Source organism: Cucumis sativus, chromosome 4, assembly GCF_000004075.3.
Source record: "Cucumis sativus cultivar 9930 chromosome 4, Cucumber_9930_V3, whole genome shotgun sequence".
NCBI classification, from domain to species: Eukaryota; Viridiplantae; Streptophyta; class Magnoliopsida; order Cucurbitales; family Cucurbitaceae; genus Cucumis; species Cucumis sativus.
The window spans coordinates 8885552-8902318 of NC_026658.2; the positions used below are offsets into that span (position 1 = coordinate 8885552).

At 30.7% G+C, this 16767-nt stretch overlaps 1 long non-coding RNA gene across 1 annotated transcript; it reads right to left on the minus strand.

Annotated features, from left to right (window-relative positions):
- Positions 1 to 10050: 10050 nt before the first annotated feature.
- On the minus strand, positions 10051 to 11749 carry LOC116403294. Its single transcript, XR_004215974.1, has 2 exons — positions 11601 to 11749; positions 10051 to 10620 (listed from the first exon to the last, which is right to left on the minus strand). It is a non-coding gene; the product is annotated as an uncharacterized LOC116403294 (long non-coding RNA).
- Between the last annotated feature and the right edge of the window lie 5018 nt (positions 11750 to 16767).

Consider the following 16767-nt stretch of genomic DNA (forward strand, 5'->3'; position numbering starts at 1 on the left):
CAAGTAAACAGATACTTGACAATTTTTAAGCGTCAAGTAAACACGTTTTGTAGTAGTGGTTTGAGCCTAGGTAAGGGTACAAAGCCTTAATTAAATTTACGGAATGATCCTACTGATTGTTTGTGGTAGGTGGAAAAAGACGCGACGCGACGCGAGATGACTTGTACTAATGAATTAAAAAATGATTATTATCTAAATTATATGTTATTATGTTGCCTCAGCGTGAATAATTGTTTATTTTGATTGATTTGAATATATTGGATAAAATGTCACACTCATTAGACTTTTGTCTAACCTTTTAAATCATTATCTCTCCCCCTAAGATAACGAAGTGCATAAAGCGTTGAACTTGCTATCTTGATTGCCCATCGTCTCCTTAATCTCATCATTTTGGCAGTGGCCACTATTACATTGCATATAGTGTAGAAGCTAGGCGAGAAGAGTTTAAATGTCGTTAAGTTGTATTTGGTTCTCTCAAGAGAAACTTTGTATTAAATACCAATTGTACTCACTTGTTTTGGAATCAAGGAAGTTGTCTTATTCCACGTTTTAAATTGTTGGTTGTATTAATCTCTACTTACTAAACCTTTAGCATTTACCTCATGGGAGCTACGCATTAATAGTCTAAACGGCATGCCTCTCCTTAACCACAAAGAGTGTCTTTGGGGCGGGCGTGATATGCGCTCTATATGTTTGCCTTTCTTACGACTTTGAGGCTCTTTGAGATTTGCCACAACACTACTATTACCACTGTAACAGAGTGAATGACATTATAAATATTTTGGGTTGATTTTGCTAAATATGAAAATGACTCTACATGTACATGTATATGTATGTATATAAAACACTTTTCATCAAATATTTCCTACTATTATTATGAGTAGACAAATTTAGTGTAGTGGTTGGGCAAAAGTTTGATGTGTGACATTTAGCAAGTGTACTAATATTGCTTAGCTAAAACGTGTATTAACATCCTACAACTAATCATGTGTGTGTGTTTTAACATTTTTGTTTTTAGCTCTTTCATTATTTTCTTCCCTATTCACAATTAGCTTTCAATAATAATTCTCTCCATCATTTCACCAACTTGCATTTTGGGTCTATTTTCCAAAGCATTCACCCATGAATTATTGACATCATTTTCCTTGGCAAAATAATTCCCTTGGCAAAATAATTCCCTTTTGTTTGGCAAACTATTTTGAAAAAGATGGGCCTATTTCCCTTCTCAAAATTAGAAAAAAAAAATTATAATTCACATCTTTTTTTTTGTGTGTGTTTGGTAGCATTTAGCAAACTTAGAAATTAAATTTTCATTTCACCAATTAAAAAAATTGTTCATAACCAAACGATATTACAACAATTCCAAGAACATACAAAATAAATACAGGAAACCAAAAGTTAGAACATAACACAAAGTTCGATAATCATGTTCACTGTAATAAACACCTATGTCTGGAGGTACTGTGTCTATGAAAAGATGTTCACTAATTTAAAAGCCAAGTAATTAATTACAATAATGATAGACTTATTTATAGATAAATGGTAACTATAATTATACTTAAATGGCTCAACTTAGAGAATGATTATTTAGGCTCTCGTAAATGTGAGATTCTCTGTCAATGAAACTTAAGCATCAACTAACTATGAGATTCTCTTAACTGTAACGTATTTAGACTCTTCCTAAGTATGAGAATTAGTGAATGATCCTTTAGACTCCCTTAACTCAAACTTTAACCTACAAGTGAAGATCACTTCTTTTTAAAAAACGTAACTTAGGCTCCCTCTAAGCATTTATGAAAATCCTTCTTCTCAAATATAGTTGAACAAATCAATAAAATCATCAAAGCAATCTCAAGATCGACAATGACAAAAGTTTCACAATCCCATAGATGGATATACAATTTTTGACACCTACACATGACAGCTCCATTATTTTTCGAAACGACTAACCCTAAAAAGAGCATGACTTGGTCTTAAATATGCATAACTGAAAATTGGAAAATAGTGTAAGTCGAAGTCTACAAACCATAGACAAGGAAAGCATCTATAAAATGTAACTCTATAGAAGCATTCATATAAGAAAAAAATTGAAATTGAAGCTAACATGTTGAGAGACCTTATGTGTGAGGCAAACAAGAAGCCAAACTCAAGAAACCTTCAATAAATATATAGTCAATTCAAAATCTCTAACGCTAATAATGATATGTACTCCCTAATACTTAGGTTGAATACAAAGTATTATTAATTAATGCATGAATTTAGTTTATGTTTTTTTATATATATTTTAAAATATATAACATGAAATACTATATTTGTTAATGTTTTTTATTTAATTCTTTTTAATACAGTTTATTTAAAATATCAAATTAAAAATATAGATTGGAAACATAAAAAATATTGTTTTTTCATATCAAAACTGTAAGGTTTGTATCATATAATTAGAAAGTAGTTTTAGAAAACATATTTAAATTATCTACCCAAACCAACGTATTAGTTAAATTCTCCAATAAATGTAAAAGCAAAAAACAAAATTTAGAATGGGCAACTCTACAAATGCCCTAAGTTTTTTATATTAAAACCATAAAAGATGTTAATCAAAATCACTTGTAGAAGTAATTAAGAGAGTTACTCTTTAGCATTGGGTAGATGATCAAAAAGAGAAACTAAAAGATATGATAATTTGGGTTTGTTACAAAGACACAAACAAGCTATTGGTTATATTATAGTTCTAGATTATAATAATTTTTACTTCAGTGGTAGATTATTTTAGTTTGAATTATAATAAAATATGTGTTTGAGGTACGTAAACTATTTTATTTTCAGAAGGAAAGAGTAAGCATTATAACAAATAATAAAAGAATGATGAACATAAAAGACTAAGTACATGATTATTATAATTTTAAAACAGATCTTGTCTCAAATGCCTCGTTATATAAGTTCTATAGGATTACGAAGGAATGTGAATGACATGCGAGAAGAAGTATTAAAATAAAAGAATGACGAGTATGAGACGACCTGTCCTTCCCATGACAAAAGTAAGTTATTGATATGAAAACAAAAGAGTGAAAAAGATGCATGTAGACAAAATATTGTAGTAAAATAAAGAAAAGGTTGAATAGAATGTATTTAAATGGATGATTGATTTTGAAATAGTTAAAATTAATTTTAGTTTGGGTTCATCACATTATTGGTTAATATTTGAAAATTCCTTTCCAAATATTTGTTAATGTAAAAATTTTGTAGTATTGCTTTTAGATTTAGCTTTTCTAAGAATCTATCACTTTCTTAACCATTTAAATAAACAAGTTCTGATTTAGATGTGGTGCATGTGCTTATGAATTTTATAGTTTATTATTTCAATTTTTATGTTTTAGAAAGTTTATTGTGATAGTTGAAAATTCATTTATTTTTATTATGTGTCAATCATGTTAGAAACCCTATATTTTATAAATATATGCATGATATAATGAAATTTGTTTCTAAGAACAAAAACAATTGTAAGATCAGAAATAGTCTTTTATTGACATCAAATATACTTATTATTATTTTGACTTTAAAATTACTTTAAAATTTAATAAATCTATTTGGTAAAGTGAAAATTGAAGAACAACCTAGCTTTACTACTCAAACATCTATAAACTCGATAAGCCCGCCATATGGGTCGCACCTATACATTTCATTCATTTAATGTGTGTAACCACTTACATAAAAACAATCAAAACCACCAACAAAAACAATCCAATATGTGTACCAACTTACATCGAATGTGTTGTGTCCCGTTGACATAAGATTGAACTTCTAATATCGTTCAATAGACATCAAATGAAAAGTTGTGTCCTACGGAAAAAAAAAAAAGAGCAAAATAGACATCTACTTAAACTGTAGGGGTAATAAAGGAATGTAAAAACTCTTCTGTTTTTAAGATATAAATATAACAAGATAGACACTAATATATTTATGTGAGTGACATTGATAAATAGTAATATAAGTTTATCAGTGTATTGATAGAATCCAATTTTTTTTTATATTTTAGTTTATTTTACTATATTTGTAAATGTTAGAGATTAGTATATTTTTTCTGTACATTTTCAAATTTTAATTGATTAATTTTTTTTATTACAGTTATTTTGCTTAAACGCTTTTATCAAATAACAATTTAAATTAGAACAAATTAGTTGAAATTAAAATTGTACAGACTTTTAAAGATAAATTATAATAAATTATAACTTAATTATCTAGCTATATGAAAATAATTAAAATAATAAGTCTACTCTCATTCATATAATTAAATTACATTAATTCAAAGATAATTTATCTGAGAATTTGTTTCAAAAATAGAAAAAATTAAAAAACTATTTATACTTCATCTATGTATGGAACAAAACCATTAAAGATAAAATTTATTGTATTTGATTTTTGTTTGTGTATGAAATGTATTATTTTGTTAAATGTTTTATTTTCGTTTTTGGACAAATTTTCATTATATTTTCGTCGAATGCATACATTATTGTTTTTAATAAAATGGTGAATCATGTCACATGCAAATCAAATCGAAGAATTTAAAGTAATGAAGGCTAAAAAAAATGTGTGTTTCTAAATCAATTTAGAATTAGTACCTCTTATTGAGCTCTTTTGAACCACAAACATTAAAAAGAAAAGAAAAGGAAAGAAAAATTGCCACTTGGGTGAGGGCAAGGATGAACTTGATGGGTCACAAAAAGTGTGGAAGATGATGATAATGAGATGGTGAGCGTAGGGATGATTTTCCATGGTTGGGCCTTTTTCACATAAAGAAAAGCAATGCCCAAACAAGAGGAAGATTCACAAAACTCCTATCCCTATCTCAATGCAAACAAATAGTGACACTTTTTAACATCTTCTCTTTGGCTATGCCAATAAAGTATATTCCTACCTTCCATGGATTCCAATGGATTACACTTCTTCGTAATCCCATTCTCTCTTTTTTCAAAATTTCAAGTTTTCCAATCCCATCCATCTCATTAGGATGACCTCAATCAACAAAACTGCCTTCTCTCTCTTATCTAATCCAAGAAATTGATTATACACTGACCATCTGAATCATTGTTTGTTAAAGCTTTTGCAATGGTAAGAATAACCAGCAAACCAAGAATCAAACAAAAGAAATTGATATAAAGATTTAGATGGTTCACTAAAAGGAATGTTAGTTGGATCCACTCGTTATTTTTTAGTTTAGAAAATACAAAGATAATAAAGATAATAAAGATAAAGATTAGAGGGTTAGTATATATAGTAGCATTTTCTACGACCCTAAACATAATTAACCCATAATAAAACGTATTAAAAAAATAGAAATTGCATCAAATGACAAAAACATTTAGAAAAAAATAGTTTATGACACATTTTTTGTATATTGCAAATATGATAAAATGATTGATATCAGAATCATAGGGTTATCAACTTTTAAGTTTGCTTACTTTTGTAATTTAGAAAATATAGTGAGATTGACTCTGTTATCATAATTTTCTTTTGCTATTTTTGTAAACATCTTTAGAAAAACATAATTTTCTTTTGCTATCTTTGTAAATATCTTTAAAAAAATTGCACAATATTTTGTATGTACTTGAATTCATTTCAAGTCCAAAATAAGAAATTCAAGATATGTGTAAAATTTTTGTTTAAATAACACGTTTTTATTTTTTATTTATTTTTTCTGTTGTTCTTTCTCAAACTATTTTCACTTTCTTCTAAAAGTCGGATTGACCTCGCAAGCTATGTTAAAAAAGAAAATTGTTGTTGCATAATGGTAAAAGTAAAATGGTTAATTTTCATATATATATAACAAAACACCAAAATATTTATAGTTCGTGTAATAAAATAAAAAAGTTCATGAAACCAGTTATTTTTTAGAAAAACATTTTAGGTTGTCCATTTCTTTTCATCTTATTTTTTTATGCAATTTTTCTTTTCATTTCCATCATCTTTTTCTCTTCTTTTTGTAATTTTTCTTTTCTTTTCTTTTTTCAAACAACAATTTGGTTTAAAATCGTATACCAAATATAAATATGTATTTTTTTTTCAAACTGTTATTTGATTATTCGATTATTCAAGATCATGTGTCAAATATAAAAAATCATGAAAAAAAATAGTTAGAATATCGATAGCCAAATCTAAATGATCATGAACAAAAAAAAATATATATATATAAAAGATCGTGTACCAAATATTAGATCAAATGTAAAATATAAATATATTTTAGCAATCAATTTGCCAAACACATAACTTTACATATATGATTAAAGTAGAGTACCCACATTCTTTGAACTTTATGTTTAAATATAAGAAAGATTAATGATGGTGGTGAGAAGATAAATAATGAATACAACAAATATATATATATACAAACTCACCAAAATTAAAACACTTACTATACTTGAATGAGATTCTAAATACCTCAAAACTATAAAAAAGATTCTAGTGGATCTTTAACATGAATCAAAACCAATTTTTTACACAATCTTCACGTGTGGGTTGACTTTGTTTTTTCCTGCAAATAATAAAGTATGTGTGCTATGGACTTAATTATTGTAAGTTGTTTTGCCATTTTTGCAAGTGCCGTTAGAGATAATATATAGACACCCTAACTTAACTTCATCTCGATCAGTAAGGTTTATGTTATTCCCTATTTCAAATGAACAAGCAATGAACACCATGTTTTCAATTGCACTACTGTTTCCGAACATGGTGCATTTGTATGTAATTGTGAGTAGGGTAAATTTGGGCATAAACTTAAATGTAGAAACGAAATATGTTGATGTTGATCAGGAGTCAGATGCACAACTAGTGTTTGACGAAGAAGAAATGATAGCTAACAATGAGTACAGAGACTTCAAAACAAAAACTGATAATGAATTCGAAGAGATGAACTTTGATGGTCGTGAATATGAAGTTCCATCAAATACATTCACTGAGTTGGTCATGAATGCAGTAGATAGCATTCGGGAACACGATCTAATTATAGTTTCAGTGGTGACTAACAACACAAAATTGTACAAGAAAATGATATGTGAAAATAAAGAGACTCTACAACATATGGTCAAGTGCTTTACTATTAAGAGTCACGCACGATATGAAATAGTAGAATCAACACCGACAAAGTGGGTCATTTGATGTAAGAAGTCGGACGAAGGTTGCAGATGGAAACTTCGTGCAATTATGAAAAAATCTCATGGTTTATTTTAGATAAAAAAGTTATATGACCAACATACATATTTTTACTCATAACTTAGTCAAAGTCATGTTTAATTGGATTCTTCAATGCTTGCACGAGAGTTTTATGAACCTGTAAGAGAAAAATCATCAATAAGTGTTGCGTCACTGCAATCAATAATCAAGGAAAAGTTTGGCTACCATGTTTCTTACCATAAGGCTTGGGATGGTAGGAGAAAAGTAGTGGCCAAAGTGTTTGACGATTGGGATGAGTCGTACAAATTATTACCAAGATGGTTGTACATTGTGAAGCACCCCAATCCTGAAACACTTGTTGAATGGAGGGTACAAGCCACACCTATCGAAGGTCATATCATACTATCATCGGTATTTTGGGCATTTGGTCTCTGTATAGAAACCTTTATGGCAAGTATCAAGAAAAATTATTAATTGCTACAACTGTTGATTCGAATGGTCATCTTCTGCCATTAGCATTTACCGTTGTGGAAGAGGAGTTTGATTCATGGGGATGGTTTTTAAAACATCTAAAAAAATTGTGACCCACGATGAGGTATGCTTGGTTTTTGATTGACATGCTGACATTATATAAGTAGTGAATAATTCGGAGAATGGGTGGACAAGACTAAATTGTCATCATAGATTCTGTTTACGCCATGTCATAAGAAATTTTTACAGGAGACATAAATTCACACCATTGAAGAACTACGCTTATCGTGTTGAGTGTCAGTTCCAGATTCCAAAAGTTTGATAAACCAATTCAGGATCAAATGTAGAATAAACAGTAGTTGCATGAGTTTTTTTTTATGACATTCCTACAGAGAAGTGGACTCAAACATATGACAAAGGATTTCAGTACGGACGAAACTATCACAAGATATGCACGGGCATATATTTTGCAGTTGAAGGGTGAGAGTCACTACAAGAAATTGGTAGTTTTCCGACATAGAAAAAATCGTCAGAAAACATGACGTCGGTAGAAGTCAGTGTTTTTCGATGCATCTTGGTGCACATCAGAGGAAGGCATTTCCTCTGACACAGACACATGAGCATCGTGAAAGGATTAGGGTTCCTCCAACGTAGTACCAGGTATGTCAGAAAATGGACCCCTATTTTCGACGTGGGAAGTGTAGCTTAGGAAAAGGGCAGACAATTAATTGTACCGTTTGGCCTTCCTCCGACGTTGTTTCAAGTGCGTCGAGAAATGAGTACCTATTCCTGATGTCTACAATGGTGCGCCGGAGGAAGGGCATATCATTAATTGTACGTTACGCCTTCCTCCGACGTGGTGTCAGCAACGTCAGGAATAGGTTTAGGGATTCCCGATGTGTCACTAATCGCGTCGAAAATAGATTTAGGGATTCCTGATGTGTCACTAATCGCGTCGAAAATAGAGTGCTATTTCTGACATTTTCGTTGTGTGTCGGGAGTTCTCCGTCATTTTTAACTCCATTCTTTACAGAATGGAAATAGAAAAGAGAAACAAAACCGAGAGAGGGAGAGAGAGATCAAGAAGAAGAGGGCATTGTCGTCCCCGTTGCCGTTGCCGTCGATAAGTGGCTTAGTTTAATTATTTATTTGTTTTAGTTAATTAATTTTAGTATTTAGATTTCAAATTAGTTTTAGGTTTTAGATTTTAGATTTTAAATTAGTTTTAGGTTTTAGATTTTAGATTTCAAATTAGTTTTAGGTTTTAGATTTTAGATTTCAAATTAGTTTTAGTATTTAGATTTTGAATTTGTTGTAAGTTTTAGCATTGAAATTGAATTTGAAGTGTTGTTAGGATTTTGAATTAGTTGTAGGTTTTAGGAATTTGAACTTGAAGTGTTGAAGTTGAGATTGAAGTGTTGAATGTTGAGATTGAAGTGTTGAAGTTGAGGTTGAAGTGTTGAATTTGAAGTGTTAAAGTTGAGATTGAAGTTGAGTTTGAATTTCAAAATTTCAATTTGAATTTATGAATTAATGGAAGGTATTTTTTATTAAAAAAAAAATAGAGGAACTTCCGATGCACATGTATGTCAGGAGTTCTTAACATGTGCGTTAGGAGTTCCAAACATGTGCGTCAGGAGTTCCTAGACATCTCCCGACGCTATATTGACAGCATCTTCGACGTTCATACAACGTCAGAAGATGTCTAAGAACTTTCGACGCACAACATGTGTGCGTTGGGAGTTCCTCTCCCGACATATTTTTTCCTACTTGTGTCCTGACGTATATTTATACGTCGAAAAAGCCTTTTCCGACGATTTTATGCATCGAGAGAGGCCCCCTTGATTGTAGTGAGTATGTTCGCAAATAAATCAACTCGTTATATGCATCTAATGTTCCTACCATTCTTAGCTAATCTGCACCACACGAGACAATATTCTTGAGGTGGAGCTTATTTAGCATGGTTGTATGAACAATTATGCAAGACATCCAAACAAGGTATTCGTGAAATTGTTGGACCATTGACACGGTTACAAATATGGGCTTGAAAACGATTCCCAATAGTGGCTCCTCAACTTCTATATGTCAATGTCCATTAATTACACAATCGAGCTTATGGTTCAAGGTATGTTATTTCAATTTAATTTAGATTAACAACTTTTAATATATAATACATGTAAAATCTAAAATATTAGCTGAACAATTTAGATGGAGATATCAGTTTTGTGTGACCAGATCGGCTACACATGTAGTCTCTCAATATAGGTACATGTTTGATCTTCTTCAACCTGATTAGGTATATCGTGCTAAAATTGAATTATAAGTTCTATATTATTTGTTCAATATCACCCGACTAGGCGCTACTATGGGTGATCTGGTACACATTTAAATATTGTCTAATTATTTTAATATAAATTTATTTTCAATGATTTCTAATTCATTTTAATATTTAAAAGAGATCGAACAATGGTAGACTTCAAGATGATGCAGATGATCCACAATAGGTACAATAGGTCCTAAATATATGCAACGATAATAAGCAGTACATGGAGAATATTCACTATATGTACGATGTCCCTATTGGACTTGCTCCAGTTCAAAGGAGATGTGGTCGCGAGTGTCCCTATTGGACCTGCTCCAGTTCAAAGGAGATGTGGTCGAGGGCAAAAGCTGGATCAATTGGAAGAAGTTGACTAACACGCGGAAGAAGTGCCTCCCATGACACAAACACAAATCAAGCTTGCTTACGTTAGTCTGATGCTATCATTTGGAACGACATATTATGATTCAAGAGTCGGTGAATCGTTAGACTTTGGAACAAGATATTACAATTCAAAGGCATGTCTATCATCATCAAACTTTGAGCAATAATACAATGATTTAGGGATCGATCCATCATCTTCATACATGCATGGTCACAGGTGTAGTCGTGGAGAACATAATAAACATTTGTACTACGAAGTGCTTGCAACAATACTCGAGCAACTAGATGAGTAACAACAACAAGAGAATCAGGAGAAAATACAACAACAAGGAGTTAGAGTCGACAAAAGCAACTAGAAATCGTCGACGACCAGGATGTGAAATACATTGATCTTTTTTCATTGAATGAAAATTGTTAAATTATTGTATTAGACATTTTGTTCCATCTTTTAATTATTTTCCAATAAAAAGGTCTTACTACAAATTTACGGCCTTCAATTCATACAAAACTAGTGGACTACAATGACAAATATCAATTTAAAAATACCATGAATACACATTCTCAATAGATTTCAATAACAATAAAAATTGTATTTCATAAAACAAATAATTTATTTTTCATGAAAGAGAAAAAATAAATCGGTATGAAATAAAAAATCAGAATTTAACTTAGTTAAAAAATAAAATATATTTTTTTATAAAATAAAAATTAATTAACAAATATATTATTTTAAATTAAAATTAAAATTAAATTAAATGATGTGAAAATAAAATAAAAAATGGAAAAAGAAATATAAAACGAGACTCACCCTATGAAAGAGAAAAAGAAATTAAATTATATAGGACAAGTCGTGAAAACTCACCATATGGAAGAGAAAAATAAAAAATAAGAACAACCATGTTTTGATAATTAGTTTGAAAACAACCACATTTTTGTAATTAATTTGAGAAAATTCATTATTAATATAATTTTTCCCTGCTAAAGTGGTAAAATTATATTAATAATGTATTTTCTCAAACTAATTACAAAAATGTGGTTGTGAATGATGGAAAGAAGGTTGAGAGGGAGAAGAATGAAAAATCGTAAGACAATTTGCGAAAAATTAGAAGGCGAGAAGAGAAGAAAAATGAAGAAGAATGTTTTGAACGAATGGGGAGGAAGAAGATTTAAAGGGGACTTGCCCTCTGAAGGCATATGCATGAATGAATGAGGAGAAAAATGGAGAAAGTTTTTTGTGACTTATGCATGCTGTAGATTTTACCTTTTTAATGCGTATGCTGATCTCCGAATCGTTCATCAAGCATTTGATAGACCTTCTATTATTCATCAATACAATAGACAAGGGAAGAGGGACTAATATAGGCACGTGTGAGTTAGTTAGGGGATTTGCTGGAATATATTTTAAATAGTTACTTAGGATTTGTTGGGATATATTCTTATAAATAATTATGAAGTATTGAAGGGGGAGTGGAGATTAGATTTGGGATATGTGCACCTTCGAGAGATAAGGTAACAGACAGATTGTAACCGAATTGAGTTTCTCAAATCGTTCCTTAATTATTCTATTTTATTCTTGTAATCGATTAATTTGAACATCAATAAAGATCCAACGATAGAACACCATCACAATGTTCCATCAACCTCTTCTTTAATTTTTTTTTTTCAAAAATTAATGGAGGGCAAAACCCTCTTCTTAATTTTTTTTTCTTTATTAACGGAGGGCAAGTCTTGAAGACTCGTCCTCTTCTTTAACTTTTTTAAAAATAATCGGAGGGTGAGTTTCGCCCCTTCTTTAATATATATAATTTTTAAAATAATAACTACTCGCCCATCTTTATTATTTATTTATTTTTTAAAATAAATGTCACAATAACTAAACTGTGGGGGAAAAATTTTCAATAAAGAAAATGTCCTTTTCTTGTTGTAGGAAAGTAACCAAAAATAGAAACGAAAAAAACAAAGATAAAAAAGGTTCATAGGAATGGGAAGAAAATTGAAAATTTTATTCTTTTTAAAGAAAAAAGAGATATTAACTATTTGAGGGACACGTGGCGTATCATAGTATGAGACTCTATTTTATTGTCCCTTTTTATTCAATAATTAATTAATTAATTGGTTATCATTTTCTTTCTTTTTCTTTTTTCTGACAACTAACGTCATTATCACGTGACCTAACACATGCCAAATCATGTACCTCCATTCCTTTAATTCTATCTTCTCAATTATTTAACCTCCAAGATATTTACATTATAAAATTATTCTTATTTAAGTGCATATCAGTTATCTTTCTTACATTTCTCTCTCACTTACACCTTTCTTTTCACGTACCCATAATTAATTAACGGTAAAAATTAAAGTGATAAGTGGTAATTTAATGATCTATCTTCTAAGAGGTGGAAGGTTCGATTAAAACATACATTTATAATTACTAATATTTCATATAATGTGTCTAAATATGTTTTTGTTAGTTTTTATTATTGAAAAGGTTGAAATAAGAACTTGTTTGAGAATGATATTTAAATAGTTAAATTCATTTTCGACATTTTCATAATCATTTTTTAAAATATAAAATTTTAAAATCAATTTCGACGGTATGAAAATGGTATTTAAAAATATAAAACTAAATATTTAATTACTTTTAGTGATTAATTAGGATGTCTTTTGAATAATTTTGAACATTACAAAATGAGCTTGTGGATTTTAAAAAATAAGTTTGAAATATGGTTTTAATAGTTTAAAATTAACTATTAACACAACCCAATTTATAATTTTATATTTTAAAGGGGAAGTGTTATGAATAATACAAAAAAATAAAACTATTTACAAAATATAGCAAAATTTTCAAAGCACTGTAGAGAGTGATAAATTTTTATATTTTGTTGTTTTTGAAAATGTCTCTATTTTAAATAACATTTTCATACTATTAAAATTCACTTTGAATGATTAAAAGCATTTTTCGGTTGATTTTGAAGACAATAAAGTGTCAAACCATTTAAAATTTAAAAATTGAAGTGGGTGGCAATTTGAATTTAGAAATTTGTAAGCTTATCACACACTCTGCCCATTTTGGAGAACAAAAGAAAAAAAAACAAGTCCAACCGAAATGTGTACACTTGATACATTTGACGCATCTTAATATACCTAATATATTTGATATACACTTGATACACTTGATACATTTGACGCATCTTAATATACCTAATATATTTGATATACACTTGATACACTTGATACATATATTTATATACAAAGTTGCTAAAAATGACAAAATATTAAAATTTTTTAATTTAATGAGAATTAAGTAAATATGCATAATAACATTTGGGTAAATCCATGTATTTTGCATATCAAATGTGTATCCCATGTGTATCAAGTATGCATATCAAGTGTGAAGTGCATCTATAACATTCCAAATTTTTAGAAAATTTCTAATTAATTTTTTTTAAATTATTTGGGTGTTGTCCTAAGTATTAGAGCTAAAATTTAATTATTGGGATGTCCCGTAGTGCGTGCTAGGTTAAAAAACGAAGAAATAAAAGAAGTTTTAGTTCCCTTTTTATTCACATTGGACGCCCTGGACACCTCCCGGTGAGATTTTGAATGTTGGTCGCCTCCACTGTCTGTTGCTAACTATCAACTGACCAACCACTCGCCATTCCTTTTCACCGTTGGTTCGCCATGAACGAAGTCGTGCCTAGACAATCGATCTGATAACAAGCTAACTCGCAGAGTGTTGCACATTGGAGATTTTCTATATGGATAACACTTACAACACTTTTGGGTTTCTTTTGGCTATCTGCATGTCTAGACCATGCATATTGGGGATTTTATATTATGTTGGTGAATAAGAGTTAGTTTTGTTTAGGTTCTTGAAGTTTGCATTTCTAGTTCAAAGTGTTGTAAGTGTTATATAGTTATGATGAGTTTGTTATGTGTAGTATGATGCATATATTTTCAATATTTTTTTCAATTAAGATTTAGTCACTTAGTAAGTTGTCAGTAGGTGATATAAAATTGGTACAACGATACTTGTTGGCTTCCATCTTCTCTTATATGTACTTAGAAAAAAGGGTATGGGAGGGTGTGTGACAGTTTAGTATTAGAGCGAGAGTCCTTTGGAAACATGAGGGAGTCTAAGAGTATAAGGGTTGAGATAACAGTTAATAGAGAGTTAAAGAATATATCATGCATTTTAGTTATATGTATCTATAGCATGTCTAATGAGATGAGATGTTATAGAAGTTATGCCTTGTCAAACTGGGAGACAACATAGGTAGGGACATGAGATCTTAGTGGAGATCCTAAAGTAGGTTAGTCTGAAGGAGAATCTAGTATACCTCTCAAGTTTATCCTAATGTGGAAGAAAAAATCTTTTCTAGATTTCCTAGAGGTTAGAGAAGACAATAGAATGAGAGGAAGTATAACGAGCTCTCCAGGTATACTTATGTTATAGTGGCTTTAGAGCCTAATAGAGAGTTCCTTCAATGAGTGGCTTTAGAGGCCGAGATCAGAGAGATACACATCTGGTGTGTCGAGTAACCAAGATTTTAAGGGCTATTATGGTGGTCCATTTTTAAGGCAATATAATTCAAGGTGTTCCTCCTGGAGGTAGAGGTTGAGGACTCCTAGTTAGCTGAGTAGGTCAACAGTCCAAGCAAGACAAGAGTCTACAGCCAATGCAAGCATAGGGTCATTATGCCGAGGTTCGTGTCTTATTAAGGCTAATGTCTGCTACCACTGTACGCAAGTAGGCCACTTTAAGAGAGATTGCCCACTATTAAGAGTAGAGTTATAGAGTGACTAGAGGGTCGAGTCTTAGTTAGTATAGCAGTCGAGAGGTTTAGAGACTAGGAGAGAGGGGACTAGTAGTTGCTTGTTCATACAATATTCATTTGTAGATATGTCATGTTAAACTCTAAGTGAGTGACTTAATGTGCGACTAGGATAGGATGATGCGATAAAAGGAGGCATTCCTACCTATGCATTGTTGATTTCCTAATGATATGCATGTAGTACAAGTTTTCTTTTCTATCACTCATGTGTAAGCAAAGAGGTTTCCTGGTAAGTCAAGGGTCAAACTCAAGGAATTGGTGTTCTTAATTGAATTTATCATGTAACTAATCTTATGTCGTATACTCTATATAGTGTAATTATGCATAGTATATATGTCCTAACTATATACACTAAGGTTCAATTGGCAGTGAAAGATGAACATGGTGATGGAGTGTGATGAAGTGTGAGCTCATGTAACATGCATGACATAACCAATTATCACAATGTATTGTGCATTAATATTTCAAAGTGATATAGAGCATCTATTAACTTCAGAATTAAGGTAAGCATCCTCTCGATGCTTTTGCCCTACTTGCTCGCCTCTCAGGATTCAAACACTTAAATTTACGCTATAATTTGTATCTAATAAGTATATATACATTACAAGCAATTTATCCAAATTTAAGACAACCATCCTTTCGGTGCTTTTGCCTCACAAGATAGCATTTCTGCAACTTATGCGAAGGATTGATTTGGCCATGAGCTTGCATTGCTACAATCCCTTTGTCGTCCGCTTCATCAAATACAGAGTTTCACTTATCAGGTGATCATTGTCGATGCGATTGTCTTTTCTCTCGAATTAAAATAGGCTTTGATGTATGGGCTTAACTAAACAAAACTTACAAAACATCCATCCAAATTCTCTATTATTAATAACACATTACATTATTGTTCAGAAACTAACTAAATGCATTGAAGATCATGAATAGAAAAAGAGAAATGGGAGAATGGTAGAAGAAATGCATTAATATTATAACTAGAACTTTAGACATTTCGGCCATAGAGTTGATATTACAACTTAATACAAATAAATGAATCGAGTCTCTGTTAATCATTTCTCATATTAGGTCATATACTTTGCCTTTCTTAATGAGGATAAATGGTAGAGGAAATCTCTCTCTCTTGTTCTAAGCTTTCACCTAGAACTTTAAGACAAAAAGTATGATGGTAAGAATGAGTTTGCTCTTTGGGATCCAATTTTGCACACCTTGTTCTGAAGTTGACATCTCTATTTATAGGCAGGAAGTGATGTTGACAGGACATGCACACCTAATTAATTCTTCTAATAAAGCTACATCGATGTCGCGCATACGTCCATTTGTTCTTTTCTGACATTTGTGCCAACCAATTTTGTCATCTAGTGTTTCAGATCGCTTAACTTGTTGTGATTGTCGCCTTGTTGTGATCGTCTGACGTTCTATCAAAGACTCTACTTCTTTTTGCCTAAAATTCTGCTATAAGACAAGTGAAACGCGATAAAACAGGGATAAAGTTCTTTTGTAGTATGCAATACACAAGTTAAACAATTCTTCTACTTTTTCCTGCATTTTCTTCCAATCTTATGTGATAAGGCTTTGTTAGTTTACATAAAATGC